The 13230-nt window shown below is 36.2% G+C and overlaps 1 pseudogene; it reads right to left on the bottom strand.

Moving 5' to 3' along the window:
* Positions 1-302: 302 nt before the first annotated feature.
* Positions 303-12805, bottom strand: LOC132268274 (uncharacterized; annotated as a pseudogene).
* Between the last annotated feature and the right edge of the window lie 425 nt (positions 12806-13230).

The following is a 13230-nucleotide window of genomic DNA, read 5'->3' as shown; positions in this document are numbered from 1 at the left end:
AAAATTCTCTTCCATTCTACCGGAAAGAAAAATTTGTTCAAAATGACCTAACCTGAAGAAAAAGCAACAATGAACACACTAACCACACAAATTCATTGCCGTTGGGTCAAATTTGAGGTGAAAACTGAGAGACATTGCGACACTCAGTAAAGCCCCCACTCCCACCCAACCAGCATCACTTTAGCTCACCTCAGATAGATTTACCCTTCATGTATCTGTTTGTTTACTTCATTTTCCTGTTCTTATCTTCCTCACTTTTCTCCCCAACCAAATGGAGAAGAATCATCAAGAGGAAAATGAACTAACGAAATGTAAATGAAAACTTTTATGTCAAGAAAATATGGACATCATGAAAGCTTTTCAACTCATTACACTATATTAACTTGCATTTCGCACGGAAGGAAGGCTTGTGAACATCTTCGGAGCTCCCAACATGGAAAAATGGGACCCCCTTAAAATAATTTAGGAAGATATATAGATATTAAAAGAACACACGAAATATACAACTCAACAGATTGCAAAACACTAATCTGCAATTCTTCCAAACTTAACACTGCCTTCATCCAAGATGGTCATGTGTTTCCTTTTCTTGGATAACTTGGCTGAATTTTGATATCCATTTGCTCATCAGTAAACCGAGCAGCCGTTCGAGCTCTTAGTTCTTCCAAGCTTTCACCTTCCTTGGCTCTCTCCAGAACCTGAAATTCAAGTCGTCAGTTATGGCTGCCTTTCTATGGTTTGTAGGCACATGTACATGTTTAAGAGAATTTGTAGAAGAAATACCAAATGACGACCATACAAATGGGTATTTGAAAGAGTTTGAAGTGCATTCTGGGCCTCCTGCTTTGTAACATACCCCACAAAACCAAAGCCTCTATGGTTCCCAAACCTCATTGGCAGCCTTAAGCTATTAATCTGCACGATAACAGGAAGTTTAGTAGCCAACTAGAGAAAGAAACTGAACTAACTCTAAAGCCACCGAGATAACATATAAGCACACGTAACAAAATGGTAACATTGTATCTTGTTCCTAGAAAAATTAAGTGCCAAATCTAAATTCCATTGAGGAAGTTGAGGAAATTAGTATAACAGGGAGAAACTGAATCATTTTACTCTTGTCGCATTAAAATAAAGGACTATGAAAGACCAATTTAATTTCAAATATGACTCTGCCACATCATTCTAAGTATAGGCTCTCAATAGAAAATGTGTTCGTACAACATTTTTCATCAAGGAATCAAAGCCCATCTTCAGCAGATCTCTCGCAACATTATATACAGAAGTAGTAAGTTTAATTGGAGGCCACCGTGAACCTTCTTTTCTAATTTTTCTTTCCCCTTCTATGCAGGGTAGCATGTTCCCTAGATCCCTCCAAACTCTCCCAAGAAACCCTTAGCAACTTCAACTATACTTGCTGATGCATCTGCCACTTAGACCAGCTTTTTATAGCTCAATTATTTTGGAACCAAACTTCATGATTCAAAAATCATTTCAATATTCCAGTTACAAAAAAATAAATTAGCCTGACATTTGCATTTCCAACAACATTGTGTATATATATATATATATCTTTCCGGTGAATGGTAACTTTTTTTTTTTTAATAAAGAAATTAATGGTAAATTTTGTATTCTGTACAAGTTAACTTCAAGGCACCAACTATAATGTATTATGGATTAGGTAGTGCTAAGTAATCATAGGTTTGTTGACATATATTACAGTTACACATCTCAACCACTCTAAACCTTTGCATTTTTTAATTGGATAAATTTAACTGGCCTCCCCAAGATTTGTAATCTGAACCCTCGGTTTAAACTTTGGCAAAAATCACTCCCTGTCAGATTCTCAGACCCTAACGCCCCACTGTTAATGGTAAAGTGACAAATTTACTCTCATTATTATTATATCCATAAACATCTAAATTGCTTACATCATGTGATTGATGAAAGTATTTAGAGGAAGTTAAAGGGTAGTATTTGTCCATCTAAAAATGGACATAATGGGCATTAAATGATGTGCACGGTAACTTATCATTTCATCATATAGAAAGGCATTTTTGGTATTTAGAAAAAAATTTAGACTTTAATTGATCCCTAACAGCTTGGGGCTAAGGCTAAAAATAGTTTTACCCTAACCTCAAGGGAAGTTGACCATAATTTAAATTGAGGGTGCAAATTGCAAATCTCATCGGAGGTTACAGTAATTTACCCTTCTTATTTTGTTCCCAAATATGGCCTAATTACTCCAATGACCTGAGATTTAGATCAGACCACCCTTGCAATAATCTTACTTAATTATCACTAGGCTTCAATTAGATGCAATTATGGGCCGGTCTACAAACCCAGCCCAATCTTGGGAGGGCCTGGAGTTGTGATACAAGCCCATGAGGCCGGTCTGGGCAAAGAATTGTGTCCTGTTCAGATTTTTAGGGCTGCATTGGGTTCTAAAATGTAAAATCCCGACTCTGACCAGCCCACCCTTGCAATACTCAATGTAAAGTCAGGCCTGGTCTCACATACTCTCCTTTGCCTGAGCTTGGATTGGTTGTTTGAGGCCCGAGTTCAGGACAGGCCAGGCTACGCTTAGGCTAGTTTGTGTCAATAAAGACCAAAGAGTTCTCTGGGGCCACAACCACTCAAGTCCTCCCAATGCACAGCCCCAATTTATACTTTTAGTTAGATCTAAAAAACACTATAATTTGAACTATTTGTAATGAAATAACTTCAAAGCCCACAACTTGATAACCAAATTTACTAGAATTATTTATATATGCATGTGATGTAATGAGGACATTGATGAATTCATTTTTGGAGAATTAAAAGATCAGATATATATGTTGGCTATATTCATCTACCCTTTCTTAAGGTTTGTTATTAAGCCCCATGGCTCAGGAAAACTGAGCCTATTTCTTAGGAAACACAGATTTCTGACAAAAATCAGATTATTGCAAGTTTGGGCATTGATCCGAGTGTTATTGGGTCCATATTTGATTATAGTTGTCAAATTCTCTATCATGCTACATCATGGTGGAGATTTATGTCATAGGAAATTTCACCATAAAGTTAAGAGGTAGTTCTTACTAAAATAAATAAACTAACGAATAATTTGAATAAAGATATTCGAAAAGTAAATTTACCATTCATCTTGCAGATATCATATTGAAACAAACTAAAGAAGACAGTGTAGAGGCTGCAATAAGGTTTATAGCGGTGAGACCTCAAGAAGCTAATAGCATTAAATATTACCAGTTAGGTTACCAGTCATCTTGCAGATATCATATTGAAACAAACTAAAGAAGACAGCGTAGAGGCTGCAATAAGGTTTATAGCAGTGAGACCTCAAGAAGCTAAAAGCATTAAATATTACTAGTTAGCAAGTACATAAACAACAATATGAAAAGACTATTTTTGAGCAATCAATGGTTTATAATGATAACTAAGGAATGAAGCCAATAATTACAGTTGCTGATCTTTCAGAATTAGAAAGAAGTGTCCATATCTGTGCAAGAACATACAAGCATAACTGTGATTGTTTATACAGTCCAACTATACCACTATTTAGTAACAATTAGATCATACGAATGCCCATTAAGAGGGGACTCCTAACGAAATGAAGATATAAAAGACAATAAATAAATAAAGGAATCTGCTCAAGAAAATTTATGGAGTAAAAAGATACAGAGTATGAAATGCATGGATGGAATTGATATATAATGTCTAACCTCAACTCTGTCAGTATCAATGTCAGCATCTGCTATTCCTTCCACATGTTGCTATAATAATACCCTCTTGGCATCATTTTCACCAACAATGATACAATTATTTGCATCACCCACAGATGTTGAATTTTGACTCAGAATATTGCCAGGTGCCCATTCCAAATACAGTGGAGCATCCCTAATTCAAAATTAAAAACAAAATATAACGCATATCCACAACTCCTAAACTAGCAAATACCGTTGATGCGATAAGTAGCAGACATAAAAGTATGTAGAAGTAAGATAATAATGTAAAAATACAAACAAGGAAAGGAAGGTTACAAAGAGGGACGGAGAGAGACTCGAAGCAAACGTATATACATATATACATCTATGGTAAGTGATATTGGATAAAAGATTTTTTAATTTTTTTGATAAGTAAGATATTGGATGGGAGATTTTTAAATGCAAACAAATTTAAAAAAATAAATAATTTGAAGTACAAGACAATGGAATTGATGCATTCTATTAGAGAATGCAGATTATGGGCAATCGGGATAGTTTAAAAGCAAAAGCCACTTGAGATCTTATATAGTTTGAACCTAGTCTTATTTAATATCAACTATAAGTTAATACATATATGGTTCAGTTTATATATGTTAACTTCAAATTTGAAGTTTGAGGATATCTTGGTATTATCAAGAGTTATCGAACATGGTTCATAGTGGTGGTCCATAGGTGAAGTTTTGAGTCAAGCTCAAGTTTTTGGATCTTAATGTTTGGAATATAGTAGGTTTCTATGGGTTTTACAGATCAATTTCTAGATCGTAATTACTGAGCAAGTCTCAGTAGAGTTAGGGTTACCTAAAAGCTTATATCTAATTAGGTAATTTTTTCCAAATCAATAGCAAACAGGATCAGATAAAATTTTCAGAAATAATTCTCTTTCAAGGATTGTGCGATGCATCGAACTCTAGGTGTCATGTCCACGGGACTGCGATAGTGAGTCTCAGGATCTTCTACTCCACTGAACTTCATAAGCCTTTAATTTCTATGACCAGATATCATCACTCAAACCTCTTTTCTACCCTTGAATCAATCCTAACCACAGGATGAGGCTTCCAAAGGCAAAGCAGAATACACGGTCCGTATCTCACACAATAATATTGAATGCCCTAAAATTCTTTAAACCAAGATCTAACTATTCAGAAAGATAGAGAATCAAGTTGGCAAACGAAACAAGGATAGAAGGAATTCTTACAATCAGCTTCCAGATTATCAAAACATCAACACTGAATTTTTAAATGGCAAGATGGACAAAGGCCAAGTATGTCCAAACCCTAATGATCTACAAGGCCAACCAATGTTACTTGGAACACGGATCATTATTGTATACGGAATGCTTTGGAAATGGGAATGTGGTAAGATAGGGTGGCCTATTCAAATATAAAGTCAGAATGTAATGGAGAAAGTTCTAATGCAAAAGCTACAGCTTTTCCTACCCAGTTATGAGGAATGTAAAACAAAACTGTTGAAAGTCCACATATTGTATGTTCAGACATGTAAAAAGCATTGTGTTGGTTATCCTAATTACGTTGAGTTCCTGATTTATATGCTCTTTTGATGCTAATCTTAAAGAGAAACAAATAGAAGAGATAAGAAGAAATAATTCAGATAGCTAAACTCTGTGTTGTGATACGCAAGTGTTCGTTGTTTTTGGAACACGCATATGGAGCATGAATTGTTAGGTGTTACTATTTTCTGGTAATTAGAGGCCCAAAACATAGCTTGCTAGACCAAACCTAGGCTATAGCTGAACATTCCTAGGCAATTGTCAAGTACGTCTCACATATCAACTATCAGTCAACTAAGGTTGTTAGGTAAGTAAGGTTGTTGGGTAAGTAAGGTTCTTCGCCCAAAGCTAAACATCATCCCTAGACAACCACCATGCCTACCATATATCAATAATCATAGTCAACATGTAAATGATGAATCTTTACATATGACTTTCTTGAGCATAGAAAATATAATTGTGTGGAAAAATCAAACCAAAGGTTTATATAGATTTTTTAGGAAATTGGACCATATTTTAAAAACAATACATTCATAAACACATTCAACATGTCATGTCCTCAAAGTGTTTTAATCCATACAGCATAAAGATAATTCATTTTTGAGATTTGTGAGTTACAAATTTCATGTTAAAATCATATACTATTAGGTTTTAACTTCTTTTTTTTTTTTTTTTTTTGATAAGTACCATTAGGTTTTAACTTTTAAGAGTATCATTATTACCTAGTGTGGTCTTCATCAATTGGGAGAGTTGGGAGGGATAGACTGGATACAAACCTAACCTTAATTATTATTTGCTAGTGACTGCTCACAGGATTCAAATGGCATTTTCATATCAGAATGTTAGATTCATTTATCATTTTTAGTAAGTTAACAAAGGCATGCCTCCCTTTTGGGATGGCAAAAGAAACAATTCAAGCTATGCAACTAATGGTAATATCCCCTCCTGTCCCGAAGTGTCCCAAAAGAAGTGTTTCTTTTGAAAGGTCAATGTGACAAAAATGGATCTCCTAATTTTTTCAGATTTGAAGAGTTGTCTAAGTTAACAATTTATATCCTAAAATTTTTAGAGGGTTAGATTTAGAATTTCAAATGGAGAAATGCATAAATCTCATGTCCCCTTTAAGTTGGAGTCATCAAAAGTGGCATTTATTTTGGGAATAGAGGAAGTATTAGATTTACTACTCATAAACTAATTTACTACTCATAAATTAGTTCTCTATAATATAATTCTATTTAAAATAAATGCATTCCTTTGCCATTGTGCCCATGCCATGTCTATGTCCTTTTTAAATATTTGCCATGTCTGAATGTACATATTATGTTGTGTCATCTATCCATCCTCATGCTTCATAGGTCGTTCACATATTGTGCCTTGAATTATTCCAAGCCCTTACTCTGTTTAATACTTTAGTGCCAGCTCACAAAAAATAAACAAAGAAAACAACTCTAGTATGTCAATTGTAAAGGCCTGCAAAGTACATCCACTCAGTGTCAAACACCACGAATCACTTTGCAAAATTATTATCCGTTCCAAATGAATTCAGTAGTGGTATGGATTTCCTAGATTAGAACTCTTGCGAATCCAAATCTAAATAAATAGTTCATTATTCAAATAAAACAACTAGTCCACTCACTTGCGATTTTTCAAGGTTTTTTTAACTTTAATTGAAGGCAAATTGTTACTGTTCAGAGCTCTATTATATATGTTGGGCTGCTTCAGCTATTGGGTTTATTGTTTAGCATGATATCACGATGCTCTGGTTTTGGAAGGTCTTAGGTTCAAGTCTCTCCAGCAGGAGATCTTTCCTTTACTGTGTATTTGTTTGCACTGTATTCTACTCGTATGTCCCTCCACATGCAAGAGAAGCCTCACATATAGTAGATGGTTGAGAGCTTAATATTTATCGTTGGATCCGTTCAGTAGCAGTATACACATTTAATGTTGCATATGCACATCAAGTCATATAAATCTGAAGAAAAGTAAAAGTATAGTTTTGCATACCAAGGCCAATGTTTTTGTTGGAGGGAGAATAATTTTGTCCAAGCTCCCAAATTTCCCAAACATCTTAGCCAGCTCGCCTTCAGAAGAACCGTAAGGCAAGTTCTTCACCAAAATAACATGGTTGCTTCTTTTCACCCCTTCAGTTTTCCCAGTGGTGTATTCCTCTAAAGATGATATATTAACTCCAGCATTTACAAGAGCCTTTTTTGTTTCTGTAATAACTTGAGTTTCTCCCAAAGCAATACGTACAGTAAGATCATCAGCTTCTCGGTCAAGTAAATCACTTTTACTTACACCAAATTTCCTAGCAATGTTTTCAACAACCTAATAATGTCCAAAAATAATATCAAAATATGATTGAAATCTCAGAGCAGGCCACGAAGCAAATGCATAACTGAAAGAATAATTGCTAACAAGGCTCTGGTCCATAAATAATACAGTCACATTTTATGTTTTGTTTCAACTCCAAATAATAGTGATAAAGCAACAACCTGCAAATCCATAACTGAAAGGATAATTGCTAACAGAGGTTCTGGTCCATAAATAATACCGTCAAATTTTATGTTTTGTTTCAATTCCACATGACATTACTAGGAAATGTAAAACAAAATCTGAAATACACTGAAATTAATCTTCCCAATACTATAATTGACTTGAAAGATACCGTATCAGGGCGCATGAACAAACTGTTCCATGCTTGTGTATTTCCACTGGCTTCAGATTTCTTCTCCTCCTCCTCCTCCCTCTGTTGCTTTAACGTCTTCGAAGATTGGTTCACAGAAAAATTGATCCTATAAAGTGGTTGAGGATTAAATATAAGCTCCTGCTTGTTTAAGGGACGCGTTCCCCTTTTGAAGGCCTTTTTTTAATTCATTATTACTTACCAAAAAATAAAAAAATATATAAGCTCCTGCTTGAATTAAACCACACGCACACACAAACATAGCAAAATTGCAACCTTGGAAGGCGAAAAAAGGTTAAATAAAAATGCAACCTTGGAAGGCAAAAAGTGGTTAACATATTTCCCACTTACTCTTGTTTCTCAGGAGCACTTTTTTGCTTTGCTGGCATAATATTCAATAACCTGCCTTGAAAAATTGAATTGTCCAGCTCTTCTAATGCCCTGAAATAAAAAATAAAAAACAATGATGATTAATGTAAAAGCAAAGACAACATAGATCACATCAGAAAATGGCCAAGATCTAGACATGCTTGTCCAGCATGTTGGGAAGCATGTAAGAACTTAAGACATTTGTATTCATATTCCTCAACACAAGATAAGATTTTTTCAAACTACCAAGTCTATGACCACATCAATCAAGAAGTATATGAGGAAAGAAGCAGCTTGGCTCGTGTATTTTACCAATACATAGCACATAAGCTGCTTATTATTAACACAGCATTTTGGCAAAATAAATTCTGGTTGGTTTACAGGGAGTTGGGGACCAAGTCTCAATACTGAAATAAGTTGATCCTCAGAGTGCAGCATCCAAATCCTCACAATTTGAGGCATGAAAATCAGGGAAATAAGCTCATAAAGGTTGCAAATCAAAGCACGAACGTCAACCTAAACATGAGGATATTACACATCTTGAAGCTTTAACCTAGAAGCAATACCTAGCTGCAGATTCTGGAAGCGCATAAAGAACATAAGCAATTCCCTTGGACCGTTTGGTGTCTCTATCAATAACAAGATGTACCTGTGAGACACGACCGTACTTGCTAAAATGCTCTTCAAGCTCATCCTCACTGAAATACATAAAAAACCATCAAAGTTTTTAGAATAATCAATCAGCACTGGTTGGCAGAATAAAAAATGAATTCATCTCACATTGTATGGAAAATATGTAACATAAGACAAGGAGCCCACGTGGCAGTATATGGCAGATTACGGACGAAAAGACGGGCAGTCTCTAAAACATTTCCTCTCCCATCTTTTGAACTTGATGATGGATTATCCAATTCAATCATTTCATCATCAAATTCTTGAGAAGATCCCTTTTCAACCTCCTCTTCAGAAGCATCTCCTTCAAGGGAATCATATTGTCCCTTAGGATCTATTTTATGAACATCCTGGCCCCATGGCTTTTCTGGAGAGAATTGTTGCCACCATGATCGTTGTCATCATCATCCTCATCATTGTCATTCTCATCATCACCGCTTTCTGAATCTGACCATTCTTTCTTTACCCTACTTTTGAAGTAATCCATATCCGAGATAACTTCATCATGAGCCAAATTGTGTGGTCTCTCAGCTGCTTCACCATCTGAAGACCCATCATCTCTTTCATCAGTTTCATCTAACTCAGCCTGCACAAGAGTTGATTCCTCTTTGCCATCCCCTCTTTCTAATTTTCCCTTTTGCTCAAGAGGGGGAGCCGTCAACGAATCATTTGCCCACAATTTTGACTTGATTCGGGGCTGCATTACCTGAAGGAACTCTTGAAGCTGAGGGTCATTATTCTCATTTATATTTTTGGGTAAAGTACACAGACACCCCTGAGGTTTGGGGAAAGGCCATGCAGGTGAAAGTTCGTCAATTTTTGGACAATGACACCCCTTCAAGTTTAAAAAATGGACAAAAAGACCCTGAAGATGGTGAATTGACCTTATTACCCTTTGATATAAAATTTACATTGTAATTGCCTTAAATACCCTTGGATTAAACCCAAACCCAAACCCATCTCAAATCCTAACCCAAACCCGACTGTGTAGAGAACCTCTCCCCTTTTCTCTCTGTATGTGTATGTGTATGTATAGACACACACACTACATCTTCATCACCCCTCAGCCACCGCCGCCGCCGCCGCCGCCTCCTCATCATCATCATTCTCAATTTCATTAACACTTGCACAGGCGAGGTCTACAATTAGCTACCCTTTGTATTAATTGTGAATTTGTGAGTATGCAGTGGATGATGTTGGTTCTCTTCTACTGCAACTTTGCTTTTGCTGTTTGGTACTTGTTCATTCAACTTCTTAATTGGTCATGGCATTTCTCATATCTCAGTTGCAAGCTTGCTGATGTAACTGGTCATGCCTTACTTTGGTCAAAAACTTTACCAATTCACAGTCTCTTTGCTGATGTAAATATGCATCGTTTTCGGTATACGACCTTATCCATGGCTTCCTCAATCCAAAACCATTTCACACACTACAATATCATCAATTTACCAACCAACCAAATTCAATTTTACAACAAATTTTTGACCTTTTTTTCATCAGCAACAATGCCACCAAAAACATAGAAGAACACCACAAAATACATATACACACACAGTTGTAAACACACACGCATAGATACATGTAGAGAGAGAAAGTAATCGAAGTAGAAGAACTAACTTCTCTGTTTTAGAGAGAGAAGCAAAACCCATCAGACATAGCTCTAGCAGGGGCACCTTTAAGAAGTGGCTGGCGAGAATCAGATTTTCGCTCTTGAACTGCTTTATGGCCCATGTCTTTGCTGCCATAACCAGGCACCAGTTTTAAATCAAAATTGCGGGCTTTGAGCCAAAGAGTATTCAATGTAAGGTTTAGCAGCATCAATATCCTTAGTAAGAATGAAAAGATAAAGTATACATCTTAATTCTTTGAATTTTAGATATTTTCAACTATAACAAAGCACCAAGAGGAGAGAAGAAAAACCCAGAATCAATATATATATATATATACACACACACACACACACACACACACGATTCAGAAAAGGGAAGAACTCGAGCTTTGGAGAGAGAAGCTCCAAATAGAAGTCAAATGCCGAACGGCGAGATCTCTGGTAGCGAAGCTGAGCTCAGCATCGGAATAAACTCGAACTGAAGCTTTCTGCGACCTTAGTCTCATCTCCAAACACGACCCAAAAAAGTCGATCTCTGATCGCTGACGAGGGCACAATACCCTACATTGCCGAAACCCTCTACTCTCTCTCTCCAATCTCCCAAGAAAATGCCACCGCCACCCTCTTCAACCTCTCCATCTCCAGCGCCGAAGCCCTAATGTCCACCCGCGGTGCTTGTGTTGTTATATAATATATATATAAAAAGATGAAAAAGGGTAATTTGGTCGTTTAATTATTTTGATATTTTATAATTAAAATTAATAAAATAGTGAGGGGTAAAATTGATTTTTCACATGTTTTAAGGCTCTGTTTGGCTTGCAAATTTCATAAGGGGGTGTCATTGTCTCAAAATTGGGTAACTTTCATCTGGGTGTCCTTTAAGCAAACCTCAGGGGGTGTCTGTGTACTTTCCCCTATATTTTTACTATCTTTTTTTTCTCCTTTAGAATTTTGAAGGCCCAGACTTTTAGGGCCAGTAACCTTTTTTCCCACTTCCGTTGATTTCTCTTGTTTCTTCAAAGAATGCTGACTCCATGGCCGTGGACTATTTGGATCCCCCACTTTACGAGCAATCTGGCAATGTGCAAACAACATTTACTTCTAAAATGTTAAGGAAAATACATATTGAATGTGTAATATAAGTTCTTTTCAACATTCAGTACATTAAAATTATCTTGAAAGAAAGCTTATGGGTTTTACTAGCCTCGTAGTTCAAGCCAAAGCCATTCTCTTATGGGTCAGCATCTTTGTGTATTTGCGCACTCAATATATCGCAACAAACAAAAGACTTTAATAGTTCTCACATGGCATGCTACAAACACTCAAACATAGTGCTGAGTGTCACTATTTTTTGTCCGACTTGATGTGCTTCCAAATATTCACTATATACTTAAACCCATTACGAAACAACTATCATGTGTGCATCTCTTTGAGCTTCAAGAATTGCCATATCACGCTAATAGACTTCTAATTAGAAAAATACAGTCTTTTAAGTATATGTTTGTGTGTGTGTTTGTACCTATACGCATCCAATTTACTATATTCATTCTCGTTTCTCCAATGTTAAAAAAGGCAGAAAAGTGGGAACCGGGGTAGCAAAAAATTCACAGTAACAATATATCGAAACTACATTAATAACAATAGAAGAAATTTATCAAAAGTACATTAATAACAACGAGAATCGAGACTCACACCTCACAAGTAATTCTAAAAGTATCAAAGTAGGAATTGTTAAAGTATTTCAAAGCTTCCTCAGCTTCATGCTCAGTTCGATACCCTATAAATCCGAATTGCCGACTCTTTCCTCTACACAATTCAAAAATCAAACATTTATTATTACCCAAACAAGTTCTATAACACACCGCACATATATACATAATATATACATATGTGTGTGTGTGTATATATATATAATGAAAAATCAGAACAGCAATTGGAGAATATATACTTGGTGCGCATGAGCTTGGCGTCAGTGACTTCTCCTTCCTGAGAAAAGAATTCTCTGAGGCGATCTTCGGCAGCGTACTTGGGCAAATTCTTCACACAGATTCGAGACCTTCACAGAGAAAATTTTTATATTCAGTTTTAGAGAGAGAAAACAAATAGTAATGTTTTGTGATTCTAAAGTAGCTTTTGAGTATTCAAGAAAGGAAAAATAGTTGGTGAAGAAGCAAGCACTCACATCGTTCAAACGCTCTTCAATCACTACAAATTGATTGTGTGTGTGTGTGTGTGTGTGTGTGTGTGTGGAAGAGGGGGGGGGGGGGGGGGGAGAGAGACGTTGCGACGCTGAGAATTGGGGAGTTGGAGAGAGGGTTTGAAGGATACCTGGACTTGGGTCGGTTGAGCCGACCTTCAATTTGGTTGGACTAGGGCTTCAAAGTTGGGCTGAACTAAAAAGTGGAGTATTATTCAATCCAAGCCCAAATCAAATCCATTAGGTTAGGATTTAGGAAAATCATGTGGGCTCGTACTTAGAACCGTAGGTTGAGCACATTAGTTACGTGTGACTGACTGAACGCAAGCCTAAGCCCAATTATGTGTTAAAATTTTCAACTGTCATCTATTTTTATGTTTTATTTATTATTTTAACCTTGAAAAAAAATATATATATATATTGAACTCC

The sequence above is a fragment of the Cornus florida genome, unplaced genomic scaffold (genome assembly GCF_030987335.1).
Source record: "Cornus florida cultivar Cherokee Brave unplaced genomic scaffold, ASM3098733v1 CherokeeBrave_3.0.0_Hap2_Chr08, whole genome shotgun sequence".
NCBI classification, from domain to species: domain Eukaryota; kingdom Viridiplantae; phylum Streptophyta; class Magnoliopsida; order Cornales; family Cornaceae; genus Cornus; species Cornus florida.
Note: the sequence above shows the minus strand (reverse complement) of the source record. Positions and strands in the feature narration are given on the sequence as shown.